Source organism: Ceratotherium simum, chromosome X (genome assembly GCF_057802395.1).
Source record: "Ceratotherium simum simum isolate JZ-2026a chromosome X, ASM5780239v1, whole genome shotgun sequence".
Classification (NCBI taxonomy): domain Eukaryota; kingdom Metazoa; phylum Chordata; class Mammalia; order Perissodactyla; family Rhinocerotidae; genus Ceratotherium; species Ceratotherium simum.
Genome location: NC_141940.1, coordinates 101325178 through 101335399, shown reverse-complemented (window position 1 = coordinate 101335399; position 10222 = coordinate 101325178). Strand labels below are relative to the sequence as shown.

General features: G+C 35.9%; 1 pseudogene; it reads left to right on the top strand.

The window, feature by feature from the left end:
- Positions 1-8508: 8508 nt before the first annotated feature.
- Positions 8509-9989, top strand: LOC101405264 (lysosome-associated membrane glycoprotein 1 pseudogene; annotated as a pseudogene).
- Positions 9990-10222: the final 233 nt, after the last annotated feature.

Below are 10222 nucleotides of genomic sequence, written 5' to 3'. Positions count from 1 at the left end.
AGACACTGAAATGGCCAACGGGTACATGAAAAGATGCTCAACATTACTAATCACCAGGGAAATGTAAAATAAAACAACGAGATATCACTTCACATCTGTTAGAATGGCTGTCATCAAAAAGACAAGAAATAACAAGTGTTGGTGATGATTTGGAGAAATGGGAACCCCTATACACTCCTGGTGGGAATGTAATTTGGAAGAGCCACTATGGAAAACAGTATGGAGGTTCCTCAAAAAATGAAAAACAGAACTACCATATGACCCAGTAATTCCACTTCTGGGTATATATCCAAAGAAAATGAAATCACTATCTCAGATAACTGTACACCTCCATGTTTATGGCAGCATTATTCACAATAGTCAAGACATGGAAACAACCAAGGCATCCATCGACAGACGAACAGATAAAGAAAATGTGCTAATTCAGCCATAAAAAAAGAAGGAAATCCTGCCACTTGCAACAACATGGAAGAACCTTGAGGGCATTATGCTAAGTGAAATAAATCAGACAGAGAAAGACAAAAACTGTGTGATCTCACTTATATGTGGAATCCCAAAACATAGGACTCCTAGAAACAGAGAACAGACTGGTGGGGATGGGGGAGTGGGGGGAAAAGGGTGATAGCACTCCAAGTATACAAACTTTCAGTTATAAGATGAATAAGTCCTGGGGAAGTAATGTACAGCATGGTGACTACAGTTAACAATACTATATGGTATATTTGAAAGGTGCTAAGAGAATAGATCTTAATAATTCTCACCACAAAAAAAAAATGCAACTATGTGAGGTGATGAATGTGTTAACTAACCTTACTGTGGCAATCATTTCACAATATATACACATATCAAATCATTATATTGTACACCTTAAACATACACAATGTTATACGTCAATTATATCTCAATAAAGCTGGGGGAAAAAAAGATGATGAATTCCCCCTTTAAGAAAACCTCACCAATTAGCTATGAAATAAGATCTATTATGAATTTTCTCAAGATTATATGAGAAGAAATTTTGATCTATACACCATGACAACTTAAGTATGTCTAATAAATAGGACACCTTCTATTTGTAGCATTGTCCTTTACAATTTATCAAGATACACACACACAAACACACACCTATATGTATGCACATACAAATATAAACATACATACATGTATGGGTATACGTATGTATGTATGTATATATGTATCTTATATAAATATGTAAACATTTAAATACTCATAAATAAATAATATATATACGAGAGAGAAAAGTAAAACTCATTTTTCTAGGTTTCATCTAATGAGCCTGGGGTTTCAATTCCCAATGTTATTGAAGGACAAAGAAATGTAAATCTATGTTGAGTAAATATTTGCCTTTCTCAGTTTAAGATAAAGGTCGGCAGCGGGGAACAGGCAGAGAGAAAGTAGATATTGTGACAGGTATTTGGAGTGAAACTCATATACGCTACAGTTATCTCTGTTCAGTTGGTGTATCAAATGCAAGCAGCATTTTGCCACTTTTCTAGCAGATGTCACTGCCGATGAAAAGACTTTTCTTGAAGAGTGACTCAACCTAAAAAGAAAATCAAAGTAATTCAACATTATCTGCAGTGACATCTAAAACCCATTCCTGTATGCTAAAGTATTCCCTGAGAATATTTTTCCATCCCAGAAGGTTTCTTCCCGACTAAACACTAATATCAATAATACATTTTAACAAAAATTAGTTCATAATAAGGGGAAAATATCAACAAAGTAAAATAACATTATTAAGCAGCATGTTGCTTTAAGACACTCTAAACTTCCAGAACAGAAATAACTTCCTAAATTTACTCAAAGAGAAAACAAGTGTTCAGATATATGTTTTATTTTTGATGTTTTACATATTTTACAAATCTGAAGACAGAAAACTCTACAGAGAACAAAAATAAACCAAACACTTATGAGTCATACATTTTATTTTGTGAAATGCCTTAAACTTCACATTGTAATTTATAGTTTATTTCAGGAGATAAGAAGCTAATACTTATTCACTTGCACTTAACCATGGATGAAGGAGGTGGGAATAACAAACAATAGGAATAAATGAAAAGTGTCTAAGTGAAGAGACTGTTTCATGACTTTCTGTAAAGATGTATAGGCAGAGAGGAACACATCTTAACTAAGAAACAATCACTTACCTAGAAGATGACCACAGATAAAAATAGTTGAGGATCAGGTCAGAGACCCACATATTTAAGTAGCATTTCTCATGGTTAATTACATCTTCCAGTAATGTTCTCTTAACCTGCTACCCACAATAAATGTCAAAGAGGGGCCGGCCTGGTGGCGCAGCAGTTAAGTGTGTGCACTCTGCTTTGGCGGCCCAGGGTTTGCAGGTTTGGATCCCGGGGGTGCACAAACGCACCGCTTGTCAAGCCATGCTGTGGCGGTGTCCCATATAAAGTAGAGGAAGATGGGCATGGATGCTAGCCCAGGGCCAGCCTTCCTCAGCAAAAAAGAGGAGGATTGGCATCGGATGTTAGCTCTGGGCTGGTCTTCCTCACACACACAAAAAAAGGTCAAAGAAAAAGAGGTTTCTACTATTCTTTTACTTACGGAATTCCAAATAACAACTTTCCCTAAACCATTCCTTACTATGAAGAGGAAGGAAATTGAGAACCAAAAAGCTTCATATGACTGGTTTTTTACATTGCGATATAATTGACATACAACATTATATTAGTTTCAGGTGTACAACATAATGATTTGATATTTGTATAAGATACGACTGATTTTTCTAAGGCCATTGCTTGATTTTGTTTTACCTACCAAGTGTTTTCAAAGGCAATATAACACCAGAAATTGAGCACCCAGCTAGCCTAAAGTATTCACGTGCCCCAGATTTTCTGTGAAGTAATGGTAGTGCCTGATTCCTGATTTAGACATTATTCCCTCCCTTGTCATAAATGTTAAAACCAAAAACATAAAATACCAAAATTCACAGATAAACTTTAGCCCTCATATGAAAAATAGAGATGGGGGACAAATATTGGAAGTTATGTAAATGCTTATTTTTTGTGTATGATTTTAAAAACAAAACACACAGTCTGTTGAATAAAGAAAATACAAGTGCCATTTGTTGTGCCCATTTCAACACTTGCTTCAACGGCAATTTTATTCCTCTTATATGCACTGAGGATGCCCAAGAGCTTCTCTACCATTTTTTAAAAATTTTTTATTTATTTATTTTTTTTTTGGTGAGGAAGATTGGCCCTGAGCTAAGATCTATGCCAATCATCCTCTAGGTTTTTTTTTTGTATGTGGGTCACCACCACAGCATGGCTTGATGAGTGGTGTAGGTCCACGCCCAGGATCCGAACCCACGAACCCCGGGACGCCAAAGTGGAGTGTGCCAAACTTAACCCCCACACCACTAGGCTGTTCCGTCTACCTTCATTTTGAGCACGGTTATTAAAATTTAAAACTCTTTTTTCTAAATACATTTTCCTTCCTTTCAAATGGGCAGTTTTTACTCCAATTTCATCTCCTTATTTCTCACACATCGCGTGGACCCTCCCACTTCAGTTTTAGCAATTCTCATAGCTTTATATTCATTAAAATAATTACATTAAGTCCATTGCTTTTTGTGACATACAAAATGACATGGTGAATATTTTTTATTTTGCTATTTTGAATAACTTGCTATTAAGGTAGACTCAGTTTGAAATTTATATGGTTAAAAATAATATATGGAAATAAATTGCAGGTATTCTATGATTTGCACATTGGTAACTCATCTTTGATGCGTCATTAATGTATTGCATGGGTCACAACATATCTTAGTTAACTTACGCAGGAAAAATGAAAAGAATAAGAGAGAAAGAGAGAGGAGAAGGAAGGGAGGGGGAGACAGCCAAGATGGAGAGAGAAAAAGAGTAAGAGAGAAAGCAACCTGCATAATGCTTTTAAGCACACCCACCCTTCCACTAGATATGTATATTTCCCCGAAGGAACCAGGAGAAAAGATTTATAGTTTCTTTGGAGATTTTGGCCTTCAGCCCCTCTCTTGTCTAGTGTGCAACTATGAGTGTAGCCCTCATCGTGCTATAATTTGGGGTAGTTGAAGGACTTTCAAGCATAATTTTAGCTCCTCTAGTTTTCCACTTTACTCTCTGACTTAAGAATATAAATCCTGCTTAAAATCAGACTCCAGTGTACTTTCTACCTTTAAAGAATATAAGTAAGCATTTTAGCAAGAAAATAGATGTGTACGATTTCATTGTCTACTGGTACTACAGTGTAGTGTTGCAATTTTCTAGTCAGTATATCAGAAAAATAAAACTAGCCTCAAATTATTCTTCTGAGGACAGAATGAGATAATATATGTTAAAGTCCAGGTACAGTGCCTATCTCATAACAATAAAACAAAATATTTGGTGCTAATATTATGATCTGCAAGTTTTACATTTCTTTTCCTTTTGTCTAGAACAGCATTATATCTTTACACTAATAGAGGAGGTTTGTCTAATATAAACGAACTACCTAAGCAGGTTATATCTTTCAAGTTCATTTGCCACAAACTTGTACAGAAGTCAGAATAGTATTTCCCATAATATATTACCAGTTGTCATGATTCATATTTATTGAAGGTCTACTATGTTTTAGGCTCTGTAATATGAGCTTTATATGTCATTTCGTTTAATCTTCATAGTAACTGTGCTATTTTACAGATGAAGTTTTTGAGATGCAGAGAGCTTTAGCAGCACATCTAAGGTGGAAATTGTTAAGCAGCAATTGAGGTATGTCTCACTTTAAAACCAGCACTTTGTTTACAGTCTGTCTACAATAGTTGATTAAATACACAATAGTGCATATAGTGATTATGTACCATCTTTGGGTTCATTTGTAATAAAAATGCATTTTGTTGTGTTGAAAACGGAATACGGCAGTGCTGCTGAAACATGGTTTCCATTCTTGTATTTCCCAGATTGACTCATTTGTGATTGAATAGGTATTTCCCTGTGAAGAACAAAGTAGGCCATGCCACGTAAAAAACAAAAAACCTCTATTAATGATTTTGGTATCCACTTCAAAGAGCCTACACGCATTTGGTTTTTCTGCATGATCACTTCAGCAAAAACTAGTCTGAGTCAAAGAAATGACCATGAATGTTATATTGTACCTTCTTTAAATAGTATACGCATTAGAGCAATAATAAAATTAATTTCCGTTTTCCTGGAAGTTCCTGGTGTGCTCCACTGAAACCAAAGATGTCTGATGTGGGAGGCAGTAGTGATTCCCCATTACCTCCAGCTTTGCCCCTTCCAGGACCACAGCAAATATAACCTTCCCACTCAATTGAAGTTAAGCGAGATTGAAAAATTTGCTTTAATTGACCAACAAAATGCAAGTGGAATTTACGTATATCATTCTCGATCTTGCCCTTCCTCTGCCATGGTCCTCATGGAAGTACATGCTCATTGTGAGATGTATCCCTGAGCCTTCACTTGGAGGGTAGCTAACTGCCAACTATTGCTGCCAAGAGCCACAGAGACTCGGTGTGAGGGAAAAAAAAATGTTGTCTTGAGGTACTAAAATTTGTTTGTTTATAATTTTTACATAATTAACTGATACATTTGACATAACAGGATACCACATCAGGACTGAGAAAGCTATTTCACTATTATCTAGGAAGTGAACATTTTCAAGAAAATATTTAGCAATGACAAAAGCTGGCATGTATAATTATATGTTTCCATACAGATATTCACTGATTATAGTTCTTTTTACAAGATATATTCTAAGTTATTGTAAAAATATTGGGAATATAGCAAATCTTATATCTAGCAATATTATAACTACATGAATTGTGTTTTCCTAGTTCTTCCCACATACCTCCCACGAGTATTTAATATTTTTTTGTAATTTTAAATTTGTTACAACAAATTTTCTCAGATGTGTTATAAAGATTTAAAATCAAGAGAGGCAGGACTCTCTGAGAAATACTATAAATATACACGTCTGTGTATATATATGTGTATGTATATATGTAAATTATTTACCAAAGAAAAACACTCTGATAATAAGTTTCTTAGTAAGTTTATTACAGTGAAAAATAACACTAACACAAACCAAACAAATATTTGGCCAAGATAAATTGTTAACCACTAGCTTTTTCTGCATAAACTTGATCACCTTAACTGAGAAAAAGTAAATCAAAATGTACTACAGGAAAACAAAACATAGTTCACTTTGGATTCTGAATACTTACAATATTGAACATTTAAAAGTCATTCTAAAGTAGCAAATGACTTACTGAAGCTTTTACTTATAAGGATCACTTATCAACACACTAAACTCTTTAAAAATCTTTTTGGCTCAACACTCAAACTGCAAATAGCGTTAAATCCTAACTCAGCCACATATGGAGAAGGAAGGAAAAATATTCACAAAGAAATAAAGCTAGTACCTGCTAGGTAACCCTGTAATGGGTTCCTGATCATCATTTCCCTCACACTAATGATGTTATGACCTCTCCTAATACATTCTACAAAAAATCATTTTCTATAGAAAGGAATCACTGACTTGCTTCAACTGCCACCTCATAAGAATTAACTCCATTATGATGGTCCTATCGTGTACACTGAAGGAAACAACCCATTTCTTGCCACACAGTTGATTTCACTGCTTGAGAAAACTTCAATCAAATAATTATTTCAGCCTTCAAAAATCCTTCACGACTGCATTACGAAATTAAAGTATTCCATTTCAAATGTCAAAATGTGTTTTAACAGGCAACATTTGGTTAGTGAAATTTCTTTTTTCTACATTAATAACTTGCCCCCAGTTTAGAAGTTTAATTAAGAATGAATGAAATCTCTTCATTAAAAATACCATTGAACAAAGCTAAGAGATTTTACCATATCTTTCTTAAATGTTACATGATATTGGGTTGATGTTTGTATTTGGTGGCAAAGAATAATGATTTTTGTTCAATTCTTATGTTCATTCGTTTTTTGAACATGTTTTGTTTGGCAGATAGATGAGACGATGAATATCATAAAGTATTATAAAACCCTACGACAAGCTCATTTTTGCCACATGACTAATTCTTTAATAACTTGACCCAGGAATAGCTACTAGCAGTTAACTGTGAGACTGGAGAATTATTTCCCTATTTTTCCCTTTCCACTCCTAGCAAATAGGCTCTTAACATGGCCAAGAATTCCTTGGGCCTCTACTCTTCCTTCCCCCCCAAATTTGATCTATTTTCTAAGTGAGAATAACTTAGTTACCATGGCAACAAGCTTTATATAAATAGGTCTATAGAACACCTAGTTTAGCCTAGCATTTGCTAATAAGTATCGAATGAATAACGAAAGCAATATTCAGGCAGTCATATTTAAGAAAGGAAAATATATATTCCAAAACATGTTCTACAAAGCCACACAAACACAGGATAGAATTCAAGAGCAAATCAACATGAAGTATTCAATTGAACATTAATTCTAAGTAAATCAGAGCCTTGTTATTTTTGCCTGCTATTATTTTTAGGTCTCCATAAATAAAAAGAATGTGACTATACATGTTTGGAGGACACATATAGGATAGATTTAAAATCATGGAAGTCAATATCTGTTTATATCACTAAATCAATGAAGATATTAAAAGAAAGCAGTACTTTATAATAAAACATAGCTCTACCTCTAAACTAAGGGAAACTTCATTTTTTCATTGGAAAATCAAAAGACAATAGTTTGCAAAATATCTTTGAAAATAAATAGACCTACTTCAAAGTCAGTTTATATTTTGGTGTGTCAAATTTTCGGAGGATTACTTATGTGATGACTGCAATGAACCACCGAGATCCTTCTTTAAGGAAGGACATTTTGCCCCAGCTTTCATCTATCATCCACTTCAGGGAATGTCCCTACTGTAAAGGGACACAGTTTTCAAGGTTACACCCCTCCCAGGTCAGCCCAAATCCAATGACTGATGGAAATAGGACGGCAAAGTACTCCCCCGTGGTGACAGCTGAGGCCCAGCATCACAAACAACTGGACTTATTCTGTTTCCTTCCCTTCTCTTACACAGGGTTTGATCACCAGGCCATCCCTTAATAAACTAAACTCTGCAGTAGAGTTAGCTTCTGGAAGAACCAAGGGAATTAGGAGAAACTTAATAAGGGAGTTGCAGCAACAAAGCCATTATTGTCAACGACTGTTTAGTTTTTATGTGCAAAGATTTACATATAGTTGACATACAATATTATATTATTTTCAGGTGTACAACATAGTGATTCAACATTTGTATACATTACAAAGTCATCACCACAATAAGCTTAGTAACCATCTAGTCAATGACTATTTAAAAAGGCAAAATAGAGTATCTGAATACTTTAGTAGCTGGCATTGCCAAGTATTAGGTTATGGCCATAAAGAAAAACCTCACCCATTCTGTCACACTGGAGTAGAAGGCTTATCTAAGTTTGAAAGCTTAAAACTGGTAACAAAACCATCACAACAGGGAGTTGACACGATGGTGGTCACAGGACAGGTAAAGTCTGTGCCACCAGGGTCTCCATCTTGGCCTGGGGGGCCCAAGCAGCAGGCTGTGTCTCGATTTTGCTGGCAAGCTTCTTTCCCTGCCAAGTCCTAACCCCGGGACTACTGGTCTTTTTGCCTATTCCCTAACTTCCAAATGTAGGCCAACAGTGGAGGTGCAGGTAAAACCCACCTGGGCCTCCTGCCCCACCCCTTGTGCTCCTGGCAGCCCTAGGGAGTGTTTGGAGGAGACTGATGCACAGTACATCTTTAGGGTTTATGGTGACAAACGGCTACTGAGCTGCCTTCTTGAAGAACTATCATACAAAAGTGGTGATAAAAATGTGACCTCGAATCCACCATCAAATGCAGAAGTACCGAGTAGCAGCTGTGGGGGCAAAGAGAATGCTTCTGACGCCAATACAGTGATTGCTTTTCAAGAAAAAATACATTGACCCTCAATTTCATAAGGAATGCAACATCTTACAGTATCCAACTGTTAAGTTTTGCTTATAACTCGTCACACACAACTATTTCTCTCAATGCAAGTGCAAAAGGAATCAAGACTGTGGAATTCGTACCTGACATCAAGGTAGACATAGATAAAAAATACAGACGTGTCAGAGGCAACTAGATACACAGGAAATATGTAACTATTAAAGTCCATGGATTAACTATCTAGGAATATCTTTCAAATACAACAAGGAAGAAACACTGTGTAAGCAAGAAGAGACTTTCCCAACGACTCCTCCAAGACCAAAGCCTACCAGTTCCCCAGAAATATCCCTCTGACTAGAAGCACAATATGTGTGGCACAAATGGAACTGTATGCTTGTAGCATGGGGTGATGACTGATCATCACTTACGAGAAAAGCTATAAGGCTACTGTGACAAGAGCATTCAATATCAATCCAAATAAGACAATGGGCTATAATTCTCATTTAGCAACACTGGAACTCTGTAACGAAAATGTCACTCTTCTTATCTTCAGTTTTGAAACGAATGCAAATTCCAGCCTGTTTTCCCACAAGGAATCCAGTTAAATACAACTCTACCTGATACCAGAGATCCCACTATTAAAGCTTCTAATGATTCACTGGGAGCCTTTCAAGCCACCACTGGACATTCTCATCAGCGTAATCTTGAGGAAAACGTTCAAGTCACAAATGCCTCTTCAGTCAACATACTCCAAGTTTGGATGGGTCCAGGTTTTCAAGTTTGAAGGTGATAAGTTTGAATCTGTGGAAGAATGTCAATCACACGAAAATAACATGCTGAGTTCTGTTGGCATTAGAGGTGCCCTTTCAGGAACTGTCCTCATCATTTTAATTGTTTATGTCATTGGCAGGAACAGAAGTCATGCTGGGTCATCAGAAAATTCAGCGTTTGAAACTACCCTCCACCACTGTATATCAACAGCAGTTGCAAGAGGCTATGTTCATGTTTCCTGAGTTTAAACTGGTATTGAAATGAAGGCATACTTTCTTATAAACTTTTTCTCAAGTCTCCTTTAACAAATGTGAAGTTCATCTTTCAACACTTACTATACACAAAAGGGTAACTATTGCAATAGTGATGTTAGTGTTACTGGTTAAATGTTAATATTTACCAAAGTAGAATTCTAAGGTAAGGGTAAGAGTGCTTTACTAAATTGGCACTGACTGCTTTATCATTCATTTTTTTTTCAGATTCTGGTGTTTGTTTTCTTC